Genomic DNA, 21,979 nt, shown 5'->3' with positions numbered 1-21,979 from the left:
ACTCTTCACCCGTGAATGGAGTGCCGTTATCCGTGACCACCACCTCGGGGAGGCCATGCGTACTAAACGATAAACGCATCTTTTCACTTGTTGCGCAGGACATTGTCCCCTGCATCTTATGCACCTCTAGCCATTTGGACTGGGTGTCAATTAGTAGAAGGAACATGGTTCCTTGAAAAGGGCCTGCGAAATCTGCATGCAAGCGTGCCCAAGGCCGCCCTGGCCATTCCCAGTGATGTAGGGGCGCGGCCGGCGGAAGCTTCTGATGCTCCTGGCAAATGGAGCAGTTTTGGGCCACCTTCTCAATGTCAGTGTCGAGGCCTGGCCACCAGACGTAACTCCGGGCCAACATTTTAATTTTGGTCACACCTGGATGCCCATTGTGCAAGTCTCTCAGTATCAGCTCCTGGCCTTTTTCCGGGACAATCACACGCGTCCCCCACAAGAGGATGCCGTCTTCAACGCTGAATTCTGACAGCTTGGAGGAAAATGCCCGCAGCTCGCCTGGGAGCTGTCTATGCTGCCCACCATACAGGACTATGTGCCGAACCTTTGACAGGACTGGCTCCGTCTGGGTCCACTCACGGATCTGTGATGCCGTGACAGGCAAGGTGTCCATAAAATCTAGGGTTGCAACCACCTCGCCGGTTGTGGGGGTCACACGGGGAGCTGCCACACAATGCAGCTGCAGGCAGTCGTCCTCCGTCTCCACGTCCTCAGGAGTAGTCGCTGCATGTTCATCCATCCACATGGAAGGTACGGCCTCTGGGCTGGTCCCAGTTTCGGTCGGAACGACGGCGCCTCTGGCGCCCCCAGGACCGGCGTCCGCGACAGGGTCGGCGCCTACAAGTCTGACACGGACATGGCTCATCATCCATTGGTTCTGGAGAAGGCTCCCTTCGGGGAGGAATGTCTGACGGCCACCGGCGTCGGTCCGGACGTCGCCTCACCCAAGGTAGCGCAGGAGTGCGGGGGGACGCTTTCGGACGGAAGGGGTTGTGCCCCAAGGCATGCACTTCCATTCCCTGTAGCTCCTGCACTCCTCGTTCTGCGCTCTCTCGGGACAATACTATTTCAATGGCCTGTTGAAAAGTCAATGTTGGCTCAGCTAACAACTTGCTCTGGGTGGCCGCATTGTTAATACCGCAAACCAAACGGCCGCGTAACATTTCTGACAAGGTCTCACCATAGTCACAGTACTCCGCAATCCTGCGTAGCCTGGATAGAAAATCGGCATGGGATTCTCCAGGGGTCCTCTCAGCGGTATTAAACCGGTAATGCTGGACTATCATGGGCGGGGTTGGGTTAAAATGTTGCCCCACTATATTCACAAGTTCATCAAACGTTTTGGTGTCCGGCGCAGCTGGGTACGTATCACCCCAAATGTATGTGGGCCGCAGGCAGTGAGCAATATGACCACCTGGCGCTCGTTTTCGGTGATATTGTTTGCCCGGAAATAGTAACGCATCCGTTGTGTGTACTGGTTCCAGCTTTCCAGCGCAGCATCAAAAACATCCAAACGTCTGTACAGAGGCATGGTATAATAGAAAACAACTTCCAACCTGTATCCAACAAAAATCCAGGGAGGTGGCTTCAGCAGTGTAGACAGCTATTCACTAACCCTCGTCGCCAGTTTTGTGAGGGCCACGAAGAATCCAGCACGAGTTTTAAGGATACAAAGTAATAACATTTATTTACTATAACATATATATATATAACAGCAGCAGCAACTTCCCTTGCTGCGCACTCCTTCCTGCTGGTTCCAAACTGGCCAGCTTTATTTATACTTGGAGTTTACAAATGGTTTCTCCGCCCCCCTCATTGGGGAAGCTCATACTCCCACAGGATTGTGGGATTGGCATTAGTCCCCAGCCAATGGTAAGCAGGCAGGTTATAACAGCTGCACTCAAAAAGGATAAAGGAAAATTATTTTGATCCTTAACACACAATCAAGAGAAGTGGAGATAGACTATGTGTAATAACCTGTAAGGAACACACAGGGCAGGCTCGATTGTTTTCCCCGTGTGGCTTGAGGAACATGAGCTCTCCCGTTAACTACAGGGCTGATAGCCACGTTGTCTAACAGGCCGGCCAGGAACCCACCGACACAGAGAGATGATTCGGTGAGGTATAACTGGGCCTCATGTAAATAGTCATTCTTATAAATAAATGTCTTATTTTGTTTACTCATCGGACTCCCCTCGCCTTTATCAAACTACAGTTAACAAGAATGCAGCAGCAACAAGAAGAGAGCAGGAGACAGAACTCCAATCAACTGGACAGTCCGGATCTGGCAGTCGGAATAACAGATTGTGACTATTGTCTTACTAAGTACCATTTTGTTATTGTGCTTCTACTGAATAAACTTATTACTGCTTAAACCAAAACATTAAGTCAAATTTACATTGGTGCCAAAACCCGGGAATTGTCTAACACAAAACAATAAGAAGGTTAAGCACCGGGAGTCCCTTTTGGCAAAGCTGATTTGTGTGGGAAAAACCTCTAATTGACAGTTTTTACTGTTGTGGTAATGTCTCTTCAATGTTCAAAATATCCATGAAGACAGATCTAAAGGAGAGCCTGTGGCAGGAATTCCAGGTTCCAGTGGCTGATCCCAGGCTTTGTGGGGTCAGGAGGTGCGTTACTTGCCACAGGATTCTTAGCCTCTGACCGGCTCTTGTGGCCACGGTATTTATATGGCTAGTCCAGTTTGGTTTCTGGTCAATGGTAACCCCCCCAGGAGGTTGAGAGTGGGGGATTCAGCAATGGTCATGCCTTTGAACGTTGAGGGGAGATGATCAGATTCTCTCCTGTTGGAGATGGTCATTGTTTGGCACTTGTGACTTGAATGTTACTTACATATCAGTCCAAGCCTGAATATTGTTCAGGTCTTGCTACATAGGGACATGGACAACTTCATTATCTGAGGCATCACGAATGGCGCTGAACATTCTGCAATCATCAATGAACAGCCTCACTTCTGACCTTACAATATAAGGAAGTTAATGATGAAGTAGCTAATGGTAGGGCCTGGAACACTACCCTGAGATATTCTTGCAGTGATAACCTGAAATTGAGATGATGGGCCTCTAATAACCACAGCCAACTACTTTTGTGTTAGGTATGGCTCCAACTTGTGGAGAGCTTTCCCACATGTTTCCCATTGACTCCAATTTCACTAACCTTCTTTGAAGGTGTCAAATGCTGCCTTGATGTCAAGTGCAGACACTCTGACCTCATCTCTGGACCTCTGCTCTTTAGCCCACTTGGAACCAAGACAGTAATGAAACCAATACTGAGTAGCCCTGGTTGAACCCAAACTGAAGATCAGTGAGCATGTTTTTGCTGAGTAAGTGGGCCTTGATAGCACTATTGATGATGTTTCCATCACTTTACTGATGATCGAGAGTAAACTGATGGGGCGGTATTTGGCTGGGTTGGATTTGCCCTGCTTTTTATGTACAGGACGCAATTGGACAATTTTCCACATTGCCAGGAAGATGCCAGTGTTGTAGCTGTACTGGAACAGCTTAGCTATGGGCATGGCAATTTCTGGAGCACAAGTCTCCAGTACTATTGCTGGAATATTGTCAGGGTCCATCGCCTTTGCTGTATCTAGTGCCTTCAGCTGATTCCTCATATCACATGGAGTGAATCGAATCGACTGACATTTGTGGCGCTGGACACTTCTGGCTGAATTATCTGCTTACCACTTCTGGCTAAAGATTGGTGCGAATGCTTTTGCATTAATGTGCTGGAGTTCACCATTATTGCGGACATGGATATTTGTGGAACCTCCTCCTCAATTGAGTTGTTTAATTCCGCACCACCATTCACGACTGAATGTGGCAGGACTGCACAGCTTAGATCTGATCCATTCGTAGTGACATCGCTTAACTCTGTCTATCGCCAGCACACAAATAATCCTGTGTTGTAGCTTCACCAGATTAACATCTCCTTTCTGAAGTTCCCTGGTTCTGCTTCTGGCATGTCCTCCTGCACTCTTCTTTGAACATTTCTCAAGTACTTATTTCCTCCAACTACATACCCACATTTTTAACAAATCTTTACCCGACACCTCAAGAACTCATGGGGCAGTATTTTACTGTCCCCTCCAGCTGGGATTGCAAGTGGGGGGTGCTGTAAAATTCCATGCGTGCCTTTTCTATCCCCCACCATTGGTAACTTGAATGACTTAATGATCACCCAAGGACCAGAACGTAAGCCCAGAACATAAGCTGTCTTGATCCTTCGGCAGATGGGGGCAGGGGTGCACATTCACAAGCCCCATTTTCTGAATTAAATGCATTTTGTCCTCCCCCCAACCACTACCAATCCCTAGTCTGTGCATCCCGGCCCCATCCCACTCATCCATCCCCTCCCCTTTAGGAGCTCCTAAAATGCCTTCGGCGAGAACCCAGCCCCAATCATCTGACTCCCGCCTTTTCCTTTTTCATGGACTGGCTCCAATCCCAGCAGTGACCACCACCCCGGTGGTGTTGCTGGGTCCAGATGTGAACAATCAGTTTGGCGAGCTGGTCTTAGAGGCAAACCCTCCTCCTCAGATGGGGATAGAAGACCTGTCTCAAGCCAATTAATGCTCCTCAGAGTGGGAGACAGGTTTTATGGTGATTTTTCTGCAGAGGGATGAGAAATCACATCATTCATAATATCCTGCCCATGGTTACAATCTTCATAAAACCCCAAAGTTTCTCCCCTTGATTACTTATTGATCTTACCTCTTCTGCACCCACCTCACATCAAATGTTATGTTCTCACCCAATCAACTTTATACCCCAAAATATTCACCACTCCCCACAACTCCTCGCTAACTATTCTGACCTCCATTTCAAATCTTGAAAATGGGTGAATTGTTTCTCCGGATACTTGCAGAAATGTATTGCTTTCCAAGCTGCATTTGGGGAGTGCCACAAGAAATATCCACTAACATAGACTCAGGCACCATGGATGGCAATTGACTGTTGCATTTCCATTGCCTCTGAGTGACTGAAATGTTTTCCTTGAGTAAAGCTCTCCGACGCAGTGCAGATGAATGCTGTAAGAAACACATATGGCTCCGTCTTGAAGAAATTTCAATTCTCGCCTCGTCTCCTTGTCTTGGCTTTCATTCAAAAGTCTTCGGCAGAGTTCAGACATGACCCGAGAGCTGGAAATACTGGTCGCATTTGTTTTATGTATGACCTGAGGTTGGGTTGCCTCGTGCTGTTGCATGTCAAAACCTTCTTGGATTCCACTTCACAGAATGTTATGTATTCCCGACCAGTTCCCTGTTCTTTAGGAACTGCAGCCGCAGTAGTAATAGGGAACTGGCACAAATGACCCTTCTACTTATCGGCTTTGTTTACTACTTTGTCCACGCACTCAATGGTAAAAGATATATGAAAAACAAAGAGAGCACATGTGTTCTGTCCGCTCTACTTCATCCTCATGGCAATCCTTTGCTTCAAATCTGGAAATTGTTGCTAAATGGAATCATAGAGGCTATACTGGACATACTGACAGGAAAAGCTGGAATAATAAATGAGGGGAAAAGGAATAAGAGGTTATGCTGACAGGATTACACAATAAATAAGAGAAGCAGTAGAACATGTGGCTAGTCGAGCTTGCTCTGTTATTAATCATGGCTGATCTTCAATTTAACCCCATTTTCCCACCCATTGCCCCATATCCCTTATTTCCCTGAGTGATCAAAAGCCTGCCTTAAATGTATTTAATGATGGAACATCCACAAACTTCTCTGTACAGATTTCCAAAGATTCACAACCTTTTGGCCGGGATTCTTCCAGCCCTGCCCACCGCCGAGATCTTCCGGTCCCGCCAGAAGTCAATGGACGTTTGGCTGGCTCGCCACATCCCCCGCAACGGGAACCACCCCGGCGTGTCTGGAAAATCCCAGCCTTCGAATGAAGTGATTTTTCCTCATCTAAATGATTAGCCCCTTGTCCTGAGATTGAGACCCCATGTTATAGATTGCCTGGCCAGCAGAAACGATCCCTCAACCCTATCAAACTCCTTTCAGAATTGTGGCGTTTTCAACAAGATTGCATCTCATTTTTCTAAACTGCAGAGAATATAGGTTCAATTTTCTCAGCCATAGTACAATCCTCTCATCCCAGAGAATAATCAAGTGAAGTACCATGGGAGCAGGCTCATGTGGAGAATAAATATTAAATATAACTAGAACATTGACTTAAAAGAATCAATGCAACTTAATTTTTCTGTGGAATGACTTAATTTTTTGTCATATCTTTCAATATCATTTTTCACACAGGAGAAATGCAGTTCATATGCAATCATTTCCTGTCCATGATTGAACTATCTGGGAAACCAAAAGGAAGCACATTGTTACAACTGTTATTTCCATCCAGTGTAAGGCAAAAGCAATGGGTCCCATTTATATCCATACGACATAATGATGCTGATGGTGTCTACACTGCTTAAACAGCAGCTTGAGATTTCCTCAGAGTGTGGGTAAGTATTTGACCTACACTACCTCCTGGGGCCAGGTTTTTGAAGAGTTTGGGAAGCTCAGTAACGTTTAAAAATGGCAGGCTTGACACAGATGTGAAAGTACTGCTCCCATTTTCGATAGATCCCATTTTGTCAGGAGAGGAAAAGGCAGGGGGAGGTGGGGTGGGGACATGGCTCACACAGGAAGGAAATCGAAGCTCAGCGCGGCCATTTAAAATTAGTCCTGAGTTCAAACAAACCCAATTTTGTTATTGGGGCTTTAATCTGTAGTGTGAGAGACATAAATTTAAAGAGTATATGTTCTGAAGGGCAGCTAAACTCAGTTTGATTGTCATAACCTGAAGGTTAAAATCCCCCTCTTGGATGTGTAAAGAAAAACTGACTATAGTCAGTGATTGTTTTAAAAAAAACTTCTGCTGGGCTGCTTTGATTGGCAGGCCAATTGGTGTAGCATCTGGTGACACAGTTTCAATAGAGTGTTTTGTTGATATTCCCCTGAGTGCTATTTATTATGGACGTTTCATTGAACGTCAGAAGTTATCTCAACCAGTTGTTCGAAATTCACAGTTTAATGGATGGATTGAAGAGACTATTAAAGAGTATGTGTTGACATTGAGTTGGCATGGCGGGAATGAGTGACCATGGGAGGTGGGTGAAGAATGTGAGCAGGTGTGTGGGGTGAGGGCTAGAGGGCCTAATCTTCTGATTTAGAGCTCCAGAGAATTGAGGAGATGATTTTAGCTAGCCTGCTTCAGCACTCAGCTGTCCTGTGGGGACAACGGAATTCAACACCCAGCACTGCCCATGCCCCACACTCCATCCCCCTCACCCCTAGTGAAAATCTTATGGTTCAGGATACTTTTTATTAAGGAAGGTCCATTGAGTCAGATAATTATTCTTAAAATGGTTGCCTCACATGATTGGAAACTTCCTGTGGTAGATTGTGTTTGGCAATAAATCTGGTTCAAGGTTCCTTTAAGTTACTCATATTGAGTTTGGAGACTTTGGGATGCAGATGTATAATTGAGAGTTGTAGATGCTCATGGCTCCTTAGACGATAAGACCATAAGACATAGAAGCAGAAATAGTCTATTCAGCCCATCGAGTCTGCTCTGCCATTCAATCATGGCTAATATGTTTCACGTCCCCATTCTCCTGCCTTCTCCCCATAACCCTTGATTCCTTTATTGATCAAGAACCTATCTATCTCTGTCTTAAAAACACTCAGTGATTTGGCCTCCACAGCCTTCTGTGGCAAAGAATGCCACAGATTCACTATCCCCGGGCTGAAGACATTTCTCCTCATCTCAGTTTTAAAGGATCTTCCCTTCAGTATGAGTCTGTGTCGACAGCACGGTAGCATTGTGGATAGCACAATTGCTTCACAGCTCCAAGGTCCCAGGTTCGATTCCGGCTTGGGTCACTGTCTGTGCGGAGTCTTCACATCCTCCCCGTGTGTGCGTGGGTTTCCTCCAGGTGCTCCGGTTTCCTCCCACAGTCCAAAGATGTGCAGGTTAGGTCGATTGGCCATTCTAAATTGCCCTTAGTGTCCAAAATTGCCCTTAGTGTTGGGTGGGGTTACTGGGTTATGGGGATAGGGTGGAGGTGTGGACCTTCAGTAGGGTGTTCTTTCCAAGAGCCGGTGCAGACTTGATGGGCTGAATGACCTCCTTCTGCACTGTAAATTCTATGTGTCCTCTGGTTCTAGTTTTTCTTACTGGTGGAAACATCCTTTCTATGTCCACTCTATCCAGGCCTCTCAGTATCCTCCCTCATCCTCTATACTCCAACGAGCATAGACCCAGAGTCCTCACCACTCTTCATATGTCAAGCTCTTCATTCCAGGGATCATTCTTCTGAACCTCCTCGGGACCCTTTCTGAAGCAAGCACTTCTTTCCTTAGATACTGAGCCCATAACTGCTCACAATACTCCAAATGGGGTCTGACCAGAGCCTTATAAAGCCTCAGAAGTACATCACTGCTCTTGTATTCTAGCCCACCTCGACATGAATGCTAACATTGCATTTGCCTTCTAAACTGCCAACTGAATCTGTATGTTAACCTTAAGAGAATCTTGAACTAGGACTCCTAAGTTACTTTGTGCTTCTGATTTCCAAAGCCTTTTTCCATTTAGAAAATAGTCTATGCCTCCATTCTTCCGACCAAAGAGCCTAACCTCACACTTTTCCACATTGTATTACATCTGCCACTTCTTTGCCCAAACTCTTAGCATGTCCAAGTACTTCAACAGCCCCCCTGCTTCCTCAATACTACCTGTCCCTCTGCATGGCCAGGATTCTCCCCTACCCGGCGGGGCGGGGGTCCCGGCAGGATGGAGTGGCGGGAACCACTCCAGCGTCGGGTCGGCCCAAAGGTGCGGAGAAAAATCCGCACCTTTAGGTGCCAAGCCTTCACCTTGAGGGGCTAGGCCCGCGTCGGAGTGGTTGGCGCGCCGCCGGCCCGCAGGAAAGGCCTTTGGCGCCACGCCAGCCAGCCAGCGGAAGTCCGTGCATGCGCGGGAGCATCAGAGGCCGCTGATGTCATCCCCGCGCATGCGCAGGGGGGGTGTCTCTTACGCATCAGCCATCGCGAAGGCTGTGGCCGAGGTGGAGGGAAAAGAGTGCCCCCACGGCACAGGCCCACCCGCGGATCGGTGGGCCCCAATCGCGGGCCAGGCCACCGTGGGAGCACCCCCCGGGGCCATATCGCCCTGCGCCCCCCCCCCCTCCCCCAGGACCCTGGAGCCCGCCCGTGCCGCCAGTCCCACCGGGAAGGCAGGTGATTTGATTCACGCCGACGGGGCTGACATGACAGCAGCGGGACTTCGGCCTATCGCAGGCCGGAGAATCGCCGGGGGGTGGGCCTGCCGACCGGCGCGATTCCCGCCCCCCGCCGAACTTTCGGTGCCGGAGAATTCGGCAGCCAGCGGGTCGGGATTCACGCCGCCCCCCGGCGATTCTCCGACCCAGCCGGGGGGTGAGAGAATCCCGCCCCATATCGCTGTATTATCTGCAAACTGAGTTCCTTCTTCCAGATCGTTAATGTATATTGTGAAAGGTTGTAGTTCCAACACCGACCCCTGAGGCACACCACTAGTCTCCGGCTGCCATCCTGAAAAAGATCCCTTTATCCCCACTCCTTCAATTCTGCCAGTCAGCCAATCCTCTATCCATGCCAGGATCTTACCCTTAACACCATGGGCTCTTAACTTATTTATCAGCTTCCTATACGGCACCTTGTCAAAGATCTTCTGGAAATCTACATAGATCACGTCCACTGGTTCTCATTTGTCTAATTTCCTTGTTACCTCCTCAAAGAACTCTAACAGATTTGTCAGGCATGACCTCCCCTTGACGAATCAATGCTGACTCAGTCCTATTTTATCATGCACTTCCAAGTACTCCGCAATCTCATCTTTAATAATGGACTCGCTGCCGGAGGAAGTGGTGGAAGCAGGGATGACAGTGATGTCTAAGGGGCATCTTAACAAACACATGAATAAGATGGGAATATAGGGATACGGATCCCGAAGTGTAGAAGATTTTAGTTTAGACAGGCAGCATGGTTGGCACAGGCTTGGAGGGCCGAAGGACCTGTTCCTGTGCTGTACTTTTCTTTGTTCTTTGTCCTTGTTCTTTGACTCTAAAATTTTACCACTGACTGAGGTCAGGCTAACCGGCCTACACATTTCTGTCTTCTGCCTCCCTCCTTTTTTTTAAAATATATTTTATTCAAGATTTTTTGGCCAAACATAACAGTACATAGTTTTTCTTTTAAACAACAATAAAGCAATATAAATAACAGTGGCCAGTTTTAAACAAGTAAATAAATAATATATAAACAGAAACAAAACAAAACTAAATGGCAACTGTCTTGTCAAAAATAGTTACTCTCCAAAGATACAATCCAACAGTCCAATATACATTACCTATAACAAATGTCTATACATATACAATGATATCCCGAAGATCCCGCCCGGATCCCCCCCCCCCCCCCCCCCCCCCCCCGGGTTGCTGCTGTTGTCTTCCTTCTTTTGCATTCCCTCTATCGTTCTGTGAGGTAGTTGACGACCGGTTGCCACCGCCTGGTGAACCCTTGAGCCGAACCCCTTAATACGAACTTGATCCGTTCTAACTTTATAAACCCTGCCATGTCGTTTATCCAGGTCTCCACGCCCGGGGGTTTGGCTTCCTTCCACATAAGCAATATCCTGCGCCAGGCTACTAGGGACGCAAAGGCCAAAACATCAGCCTCTCTCGCCTCCTGCACTCCCGGCTCTTCTGCAACCCCGAATATAGCCAACCCCCAGCCTGGCTCGACCCGGGCCCCCACCACCTTCGAAAGCACCTTCGCCACCCCCACCCAGAACCCCTGTAATGCCGGACATGACCAGAACATGTGGGTGTGATTCGCTGGGCTTCTCGAGCATCTCCCACACCTATCCTCTACCCCAAAAAACTTACTGAGCCATGCTCCAGTCATATGCGCCCTGTGTAGAACCTTGAATTGTATCAGGCTTAGCCTGGCACACGAGGACGACGAGTTTACCCTACATAGGGCATCAGCCCACAGCCCCTCCTCAATCTCCTCCCCCAGCTCTTCTTCCCATTTCCCTTTCAGCTCATCCACCATGATCCCCCCCTCGTCCCTCATTTCCCTGTATATGTCCGACACCCTACCATCCCCCACCCATGTCTCTGAGATCACTCTATCCTGCACCTCCTGCGTCGGGAGCTGCGGGAATTCCCTCACCTGTTGCCTCGTAAAAGCCCTCAGTTGCATATACCGAAATGCATTCCCTTGGGGCAACCCATATTTTTCCGCCAGCGCTCCCAGACTCGCAAACATCCCATCTACGAACAGATCTCTCAATTGTACTACCCCAGCTCTTTGCCATGCTCCAAATCCCCCATCCATTCTCCCCGGAACAAACCTATGGTTATTTCTTATCGGGGACCGCACCGAGGCTCCCGTCCTTCCCCCGTGCCGTCTCCACTGCCCCCAAATTTTTAATGTTGCCACGACCACCGGGCTTGAGGTATATTTCTTCGGTGAGAACGGCAACGGTGCCGTCACCATTGCTTGTAGGCTGGTCCCCTTGCAGGACGCCCTCTCCAATCTCTTCCACGCCGCTCCCTCCCCTTCTCCCATCCACTTACACACCATTGAAATATTGGCGGCCCAGTAATAATCATTTCGGCTCGGTAATGCCAACCCCCCCCCCACTATCCCTACTACGCTGCAAGAACCCCCTCCTCACTCTCGGGGTCTTCCCGGCCCACACAAAACTCATAATACTTTTCTCGATTCTCTTAAAAAAAGCCTTCGTGACCATCACCGGGAGGCACTGAAACACAAAGAGGAATCTCGGGAGAACCACCATTTTAACCGCCTGCACCCTACCTGCCAGTGACAGGGACACTATGTCCCATCTCTTGAAGTCCTCCTCCATCTGTTTCAGCAATCGTGTTAAATTAAGCCGGTGTAAGGTTCCCCAATTCTTGGCTATCTGAATCCCCAAGTACCGGAAGTCTCTTTTTACCTTCCTCAGCGGTAAATCCTCTATTTCCCTGCTCTGCTCCCCCGGATGCACCACAAACAACTCACTTTTCCCCATGTTCAATTTATACCCCGAAAAATCCCCAAACTCCCCAAGTATCCGCATTATCTCTGGCATCCCCTCCACCGGGTCGGCCACATACAACAACAAATTATCCGCATACAAAGATACCCGGTGTTCTTCTCCTCCCCTAAACACTCCCCTCCACTTCCTGGAACCCCTCAGTGCTATGGCCAGGGGCTCAATCGCCAGTGCAAATAATAACGGAGACAGGGGACACCCCTGCCTCGTCCCTCTGTAAAGCCGGAAATAATCAGACCCCGTCCATTCGTAACCACACTCGCCATCGGTGCCCTATACAGCAACTGTACCCATCTGAAAAACCCATCTCCAAAGCCAAATCTCCTCAGCACCTCCCACAGATAATCCCACTCCACTCTATCAAATGCTTTCTCGGCATCCATCGCCACCACTATCTCCGCTTCCCCCTCTGGCGAGGGCATCATCATTACCCCTAGCAACCCCTCCGTATGTTCGTGTTCAGCTGTCTCCCCTTCACAAACCCAGTTTGGTCCTCATGGACCACCCCTGGGACACAGTCCTCTATCCTCATCGCCATTACCTTGGCCAGAATCTTAGCATCCACATTTAAAAGAGAAATGGGCCTATAGGACCCGCATTGCAGCGGGTCTTTTTCTTTCTTTAGGAGGAGCGATATCGTTGCCTCTGACATAGTCGGGGGCAACTGCCCCCTTTCCCTGGCCTCATTAAGGGTTCTCGTCAGAAGCGGGGCCAGCAGGTCCATATACTTCCTGTAAAATTCCACCGGGAATCCGTCTGGTCCCGGGGCCTTCCCCGCCTGCATGCTCCCAATCCCTTTCACTACCTCCTCCATCTCAATCTGTGCTCCCAGTCCCGCCCTCTCCTGCTCCTCCACCTTAGGGAATTCCAGCTGATCCAGAAAGCACATCATTCTCTCCTTCCTTTCCGGGGGCTGAGCTCTATATAATCTTTCGTAGAATGCCTTGTACACCCCATTCACTCTCTCTGCTCCCCGCTCCATCTCTCCCTCCTCGTCTCTCACCCCCCCTCTATCTCCCTCGCTGCTCCCCTCTTCGTCAGTTGGTGGGCCAGCAACCGGCTCGCCTTCTCCCCATATTCATACTGTACACCTTGTGCCTTCCTCCATTGTGCCTCTGCATTCCCCGTAGTCAACAAGTCAAATTCTACATGTAGCCTTTGCCTTTCCCTGTACAGTCCCTCCTCCGGTGCCTCCGCATATTGTCTGTCCACCGCCTCCCTCCTTTTTTAAACAACGGTGTTACATTAACCATTTTCCAGTCCTCTGGGACCCTCTCTGCCTCCAGTGATTCCTGAAATATCACCACCAATGCCTCCACAATCTCCTCAGCTATCTCTTTTAGAACCCTGAGGTGTAGTCCATCCGGTCCAGGTGATCTATCCATCTTCAGACTTTTCAGTTTCTCCAGAACCTTCTCCTTAGTGATAGCCACTACACTCACCTCTGCCCCCTGGTTCTCATGAAGTTCTGGTATCCCACTGGTGTCTTCTGCTGTGAAGACTGATTCAGTTTCTCTGCCATTTCTTTGTTTCCTGTTACTATTTGTCAAGCCTAATTTTTCCAGTGGTCTAATGCCTATTCTTGGCTCCCTCCTACTTTTTATATATTGAACAAAAGCTCTTGCTATCTTCTTTTATAATACTAGCTAGCTTACGCTCATATTTCATTCTCTCCCCCCTTATTGCTTTTTCAGTTGTCCTCGGTTCACTTTTAAAGGCTTCCCAATCCTCTGGCTTCCCACTAACACTCGCCACCTTGTATGCTTTTTCTTTTGCTTTTATGCTTCTCTCGTCAGCCCTGGATACCTCATCCTCCCCTTAGCATGTTTCCTCCTCCTTTTTCTGCTGTGCCTCCCGAACAATGCACAAAAACTCCTGCTATTGCTGTTCAACTGTCTTCCTGCTAGGCTCCTTTTCCAATCAACTCTGGCCAGCTCCTCTCTCATGTCTTTGTAGTTACCCTTATTTAATTGTAATACCGTTACATCTGACTCCAGCTTCTCCCTCTCAAACTGCAGGGTAAATTCTATCATATTGTGATCACAGCCCCCTGAGGGTTCCTTCACCTTAACATCCCTAATCAAGTCTGCCTCATTACACATCACCAAATCCAGAATTGCCTGTTTCCTTGTGGGCTCTGTCACAAGCTGCTCCAAAAAAACATCTCTTAGGTATCCCACAAATTCCTTTTTTTGGGATCCACTATCAACCTGATTTTCCCAGTCCACCTGCATATCGAAGTCCCCCATGATTATTGTAATATTGCCTCTCTTATATGCCTTTTCTATCTCCTGATTTATTTTCTGCCCCACAACTACTCCTAGGGGGCCTGTACATAACACCCATCGGGGTCTTTTTTCCTTTGCCATTCCTCAACTCTATCCACACAGATTTTATGCCTTCTGATCCTATATTGATTCTTGCTGTCGATTTAACTTCATTCCTTACTAACAATGCAACCCCGCCCCTTCTGCCCATCTGTCTGTCCCTTCGATAGGACACGTATCCTTGAATACTTGGATCCCATCCCTGATCCCCTTGTAGCCACGCTTCTGTGATGTCCAAAACTTCGTACCGGCTAATTTCAGTGAGCGCAATAAGCTCATTTACCTTGTTCCGTATACTGTGTGCAGTTAGGTACAACACCTTCAGTCCTGCATTTAACGCGTCCCTTCGCATATTTTTCACCTTTTTGCTCTACCTGAAATTAGCTTCCTGCCACCTTCCATACTCTCTGTTTATTACGTGTTCTGGAAACTTTACTAACCTCTCCTGAGCCCTCGGCCCCTTTAACTAGTTTAAAGTCCTCGCCATTAACCTGCACTTCTACTTTCTCTTTTAACTATGATTTTCTAATTCTCCATACAACTGAACACCCCCTCCCGTCACCCTACCCCAACTATTTAGTTTAAAGCCCTATCTATAGCCCTAGTTATGCAATTCGCCAGGACTCTGGTCCCAGCTTGATTCAGATGAAGACCGTCCCATCGGAACAGCTCCCTCCTTCCCCAGTACTGGTGCCAATGCCCCATGAATTCAAACCCATTCTTCCCACACCAATCTTTGAGCCATGCATTTATCTCCTTAATCGTATTGACCCTGTGCCAGTTATCTCGTGGCTCACGTAGTAATCCAGAGATTATTACCTTTTTGGTTCTGCTTTTTAATGTAGCTCCTAGCTGTTCATACTCCCTTAGCAGAACCTCTGTTCTTATTCTACCTATGTCATTGGGATCTACGTGGACCACGACACCTGCATCGTTACCTTCCTCCTCCAAGTTCCTCTGCAGCCCAGATGAGATATCCTGAACCCGAGCACCAGGTAGGCAACACAGCCTTCAGGATTCTCGATCCTAGTGACAGAGAAGAGTGCCAATGCCCCTAACTATACTATCCCCAAATACAACTGTATTTCTTTTCTCTCCCCCTCATTGGAACGGCTCACTGTACCACCCTGCAGTCCCTGTTTCCGTCCACACAGAATCTCAAACCTGTTGGACAGGGACAAGGGCTAAGGCTCCTGCAACCCTACGTGGGGCAGCACGGTAGCACAGCGGTTAGCACTGTGGCTTCACAGCGGCAGGGTCCCGGGTTTAATTCACACTTGGGTCACTGTCTGCACGTTCTCCCTGTGTCTGCATGGGTTTCCTCCGGTGCTCTGGTTTCCTCCCACATGTCCCAAAAGACGTGCTGTTAGGTGAATTGGACATTTTGAATTCTCCTATGTGTACCCGAACAGGCGCTGGAGTGTGTCGACTCGGGAATTTTCACAGCAACCATTGCAGTGTTAATGTCAGCCTACTTGTGACAATAATAAAGATTATTATTGTATTATTGTCCTGGATCCCTCTACCTATCTCACTTGCAGCCACACCTTCCTTTTCCTGCCCACTGGTTGAACTCAAGTTAGTTAATCTAAGGGGTGTGACTGCCTCCTGAAACACAGCATCCAGGTACCTCTCCCTCTCCCTGATGTGTCACAGCATCTGAATCTCAGAATCCAGCCCATCAACTCTGAGCCGGTGTTCCTCAAAAAACCAACATTTACTACAGGTGTGGTCACTGGGAACCAAATTGGGATCCACCAGCTCCCACATCATGCTGCTTCACTGCAATGATTTATCCCAGTCATTTACAAACTCAGGGTCGCGATCCCCGGATAGGTCGGGGATGGGTGTCGGGAGGGTCGCAGGATCTAAGGGTTCCCGATCAGGTGTTTCCGATCGCGAGAAGTAGTGCCCAATTGCGCGATTGGCTTTTTACAAATGCCAGGCGCGACCAACATTCAGAATTATAGCCATTCCGCACATGCTTGCTCCCTCAGCAGTGCGCAGGCCCGGAGCCTAGCGGGGCAAAAGACCTCCTCCCGATATCAGAGCGCTGACCCAGGATCACATTTCTTTTTTTTTTAAATCATTGGAGTCTTCCGGCTTGGAGTAACAGCAGAGAGCAGGTCACACGCCCTGATGTCATGTGTTCTGGGCGCGAGAGAGATTCCTCCATTTTGCAGCTGCCAGCAGTGCTGATGTGAAGTCCAGGGCTTCTGGTGAAGAAGCTGAAAACAGGAACAAAGCAGCATAAAGATGATTACTTGGGGTGTGGGTTTATTAATTATGCCAATGCAAATCAGGGTTCAAAGTTCATGTAGGTTATATGTAGGGAACCACTGGCAAATGAAAGTTTAAAACCCTCAAAACGGCAAAAGACATTTGAAGACTAAGCATGGCGAGTTCGAGGACAAACCTCTAGATTTATTTCAACGGATGCAGTGAGACCTTAAACCATCAGCTAAATTTATCAGAAATGTAACATTGAATTACTAAGTATGTGAGATCATGAGGACCAAGCAGGCTCACCTGTCACATTGATGGTAAGTGAAAATGGTTATGGGTCACGAAGGTCGGCTGGCGTGGGTCACGATAGTCGTCCAGTGTGGGCCGCGAAGGATGGCCGGTTGGTAAAAATGCATCCTGGGCAAAAAAGTTTGAATAACTGATTTATCCCACAGTGTGAAATGACGTGCTGGAGTCAAGTGACACAAAATAGGAAAATCAGCCTTTCAGGAGAACATAGCGAGGTAATTTTTCAGACTCAATTTTACTTGGTCTTCTCGTCTAGCGATAAGGCTATGTCTGTATCGCAAGGATTCCCAAGCACTAGATCAAATCCAACTCACTTCTAAATTCCCAATCGTGTACTGATACCTTTCCATATTGTACAGAAACAGCCTCCATGTAAAACAGTTGATCTTCCGGTCGGCGATGAACCGCGGCGCCCTCGCTCAGCAAAATCGCTCTCTATTTCGGTCATGGGTATCTACGATAGAGGGAATAGCAGAGGGCAGCCATCAGTTCAATGTACACCTGCTAAGGAAGCTCTGGTTTATTCCTCAGCTCCTTCAACTAACTAACAGCTTGCTCTCGGCTCTGTGTTAGACTGACACACAACATTGCCATGGAGCTTTCAAAACTGCTCTTAAAAAGATCATTTAATAGATCTGTGCCTGAAGCTGTCATTTTGCAAGATCCTACAACTAAGCATCACAGAATCACAGAAAATACAGTGCAGAAGAGGCCCTTTGGCCCATCGGGTCTACACCAACACATGAAAAAAAACCTTACCTATCTACCTAATCCCATTGCCAGCAATCGGCCTAAAGTTTTGATTGTTATGATGTGTCAAGTATTCACCAGGTCCTTTTTAAAGGGTATGAGGCAACCCACTGTCATGATATTCAGATACACATATCACGGTGCAAACACACATACACACTGATGGACAGACCAACGGACCAATCAACACACATGCAACATCACAGCCAATCACCAGTGAGAGCACACGCACTATAAAATGGGGAACACCACAGCTCCCGCTCATTCCAGCAGGAGACAGCTCAGGGCACAGAGCTCACAGCGTGCCACTCAGACATACACCATGTGCTGAGTGCCTCTCTAAGGTAGTGTTAGGGCTAGGTCCACAGGTTAATGGGTAAAGTATGAACCACAGTGATACGTTTACAGATGTTGTTATCAAGAGTAATAAAACAGAGTTGTACCATCTACAACCGTGTTGGTTTGTTTGTATAGCGGAACACCCAACACGACATAGTACCAGGATTAGAACCCAGCAACTGTGAGACCTACCTGCACATCTTCAGGGATCCGCCATCCTGCGCCATGGACACCATCAGCCCGCCGCAGCCGCTCCAAATCGCTGGAAACCTCGGTGTCAACTGGAAGCTGTTTAAACAGCGCTTCCAGTTAGAACATAGAACATAGAACGATACAGCGCAGTACAGGCCCTTCGGCCCACGATGTTGCACCGAAACAAAAGCCATCTAACCTACACTATGCCATTATCATCCATATGTTTATCCAATAAACTTTTAAATGCCCTCAATGTTGGCGAGTTCACTACTGTAGCAGGTAGGGCATTCCACGGCCTCACTACTCTTTGCGTAAAGAACCTACCTCTGACCTCTGTCCTATATCTATTACCCCTCAGTTTAAAGTTATGTCCCCTCGTGCCAGCCATTTCCATCCGCGGGAGAAGGCTCTCACTGTCCACCCTATCCAACCCCCTGATCATTTTGTATGCCTCTATTAAGTCTCCTCTTAACCTTCTTCTCTCCAACGAAAACAACCTCAAGTCCATCAGCCTTTCCTCATAAGATTTTCCCTCCATACCAGGCAACATCCTGGTAAATCTCCTCTGCACCCGCTCCAAAGCCTCCACGTCCTTCCTATAATGCGGTGACCAGAACTGTACGCAATACTCCAAATGCGGCCGTACCAGAGTTCTGTACAGCTGCAACATGACCTCCTGACTCCGGAACTCAATCCCTCTACCAATAAAGGCCAACACTCCATAGGCCTTCTTCACAACCCTATCAACCTGGGTGGCAACTTTCAGGGATCTATGTACATGGACACCTAGATCCCTCTGCTCATCCACACTTCCAAGAACTTCATCATTAGCCAAATATTCCGCATTCCTGTTATTCCTTCCAAAGTGAATCACCTCACACTTCTCTACATTAAACTCCATTTGCCACCTCTCAGCCCAGCTCTGCAGCTTATCTATATCCCTCTGTAACCTGCTACATCCTTCCACACTATCGACAACACCACCGACTTTAGTATCGTCTGCAAATTTACTCACCCACCCTTCTGCGCCTTCCTCTCGGTCATTGATAAAAATGACAAACAGCAATGGCCCCAGAACAGATCCTTGTGGTACTCCACTTGTAACTGAACTCCATTCTGAACATTTCCCATCAACCACCACCCTCTGTCTTCTTTCAGCTAGCCAATTTCTGATCCACATCTCTAAATCACCCTCAATCCCCAGCCTCCGTATTTTCTGCAATAGCCTACCGTGGGGAACCTTATCAAACGCTTTGCTGAAATCCATATACACCACATCAATTGCTCTACCCTCGTCTACCTGTTCAGTCACCTTCTCAAAGAACTCAATAAGGTTTGTGAGGCATTACCTACCCTTCACAAAGCCATGCTGACTATCCCTGATCATATTATTCCTATCTAGATGATTATAAATCTTGTCTCTTATAATCCCCTCCAAGACTTTACCCACTACAGACGTGAGGCTCACCGGTCTATAGTTGCCGGGGCTGTCTCTGCTCCCCTTTTTGAACAAAGGGACCACATTTGCTATCCTCCAGTCCTCTGGCACTATTCCTGTAGCCAATGATGACATAAAAATCAAAGCCAAAGGTCCAGCAATCTCTTCCCTGGCCTCCCAGAGAATCCTAGGATAAATCCCATCAGGACCCGGGGACTTATCTATTTTCAGCCTGTCCAGAATTGCCAACACCTCTTCCCTACGTACCTCAATGCCATCTATTCTATTAGCCTGGGTCTCAACATTCTCCTCCACAACATTATCTTTTTCCTGAGTGAATACTGACAAAAAATATTCATTTAGTATCTCGCCTATCTCTTCAGACTCCACACACAATTTCCCATCCCTGTCCTTGACTGGTCCTACTCTTTCCCTAGTCATTCGCTTATTCCTGACATACCTATAGAAAGCTTTTGGGTTTTCCTTGATCCTACCTGCCAAATACTTCTCATGTCCCCTCCTTGCTCGTCTTAGCTCTCTCTTTAGATCTTTCCTCGCTACCTTGTATCTATCCATCGCCCCAACTGAAACTTCACACCTCATCTTCACATAGGCCTCCTTCTTCCTCTTAACAAGAGATTCCACTTCTTTGGTAAACCACGGTTCCCTCGCTCGACGCCTTCCTCCCTGCCTGACCGGTACATATTTATCAAGAACACGCAGTAGCTGATCCTTGAACAAGCTCCACTTATCCAGTGTGCCCAACACTTGCAGCCTACTTCTCCACCTTATCCCCCCCAAGTCACGTCTAATGGCATCATAATTGCCCTTCCCCCAGCTATAACTCTTGCCCTGTGGTGTATACTTATCCCTTTCCATCATTAACGTAAACGTCACTGAATTGTGGTCACTGTCCCCAAAGTGCTCTCCTACCTCCAAATCCAACACCTGGCCTGGTTCATTACCCAAAACCAAATCCAATGTGGCCTCGCTTCTTGTTGGCCTGTCAACATATTGTGTCAGGAAACCCTCCTGCACACACTGTACAAAAAACGACCCATCTAATGTACTCGAACTACATCTTTTCCAGTCAATATTTGGAAAGTTAAAGTCTCCCATAATAACTACCCTGTTACTTTCGCTCTTATCCAGGATCATTCTCGCCATCCTTTCCTCTACATCCCTAGAACTATTTGGAGGTCTATAGAAGACTCCCAACAGTGTGACCTCTCCTTTCATGTTTCTAACCTCAGCCCATACTACCTCGGAAGATGAGTCCCCATCTAGCATCCTCTCCGCCACCGTAATACTGCTCTTGACTAGCAGCGCCACACCTCCCCCTCTTTTGCCTCCTTCTCTGAGCTTACTAAAACACCTAAACCCCGGAACCTGCAACATCCATTCCTGTCCCTGCTCTATCCATGTCTCCGAAATGGCCATAACATCGAAGTCCCAGGTACCAACCCATGCTGCCAGTTCCCCTACCTTATTTCGTATACTCCTGGCATTGAAGTAGACACACTTCAAACCACCTACCTGAACACTGGCCACCTCCTGCAACGTCAAATCTGTGCTCCTGACCTCTATACTCTCATTCTCCCTTACCCTAAAACTACAATCCAGGTTCCCGTGCCCCTGCTGCATTAATTTAAACCCCCCCAAAGAGCACTAACAAATCTCCCCCCCCAGGATATTTGTGCCCCTCAGGTTCAGATGTAGACCATCCTGTCTGTAGAGGTCCCACCTTCCCCAGAAAGAGTCCCAGTTATCCAGAAATCTGAATCCCTCCCGCTTGCACCATCCCTGTAGCCACGTGTTTAATTGCTCTCTCTCCCTATTCCTCATCTCACTATCACGTGGCACGGGCAACAACCCAGAGATAACAACTCTGTTTGTTCTAGTTCTGAGCTTCCAGCCTAGCTCCCTGAAAGCCTGCCTGACATCCTTGTCCCCTAGTTCTTCCTAGAAGCCACAGAAAGGGAGAATGCATCGGACACCAGGAAAATCGCCCTTCTCCTCTCCACGGCAGGGCAACACGCCATCCATATCTACAACACCCTGGTGTTCGCGGAAGGTGAGGACAAGACAAAATACAAGACGGTCCTTCTAAAACTTGAGCAACACTTCAGCGTCGAGGCGAACGAGAGCTTCGAGAGGTACCTCTTCCAGCAGCGCCTGCAGGGTAAGGATGAGCCTTTTCAATCCTTCCTGACACACCTCCGTATCCTCGCGCAGTCCTGCGGCTATAAGGCCACCTCCGA

This window comes from Scyliorhinus torazame, chromosome 8 (assembly GCF_047496885.1).
Source record: "Scyliorhinus torazame isolate Kashiwa2021f chromosome 8, sScyTor2.1, whole genome shotgun sequence".
Lineage (NCBI taxonomy): Eukaryota > Metazoa > Chordata > Chondrichthyes > Carcharhiniformes > Scyliorhinidae > Scyliorhinus > Scyliorhinus torazame.
This window is presented reverse-complemented; position numbering follows the sequence as displayed.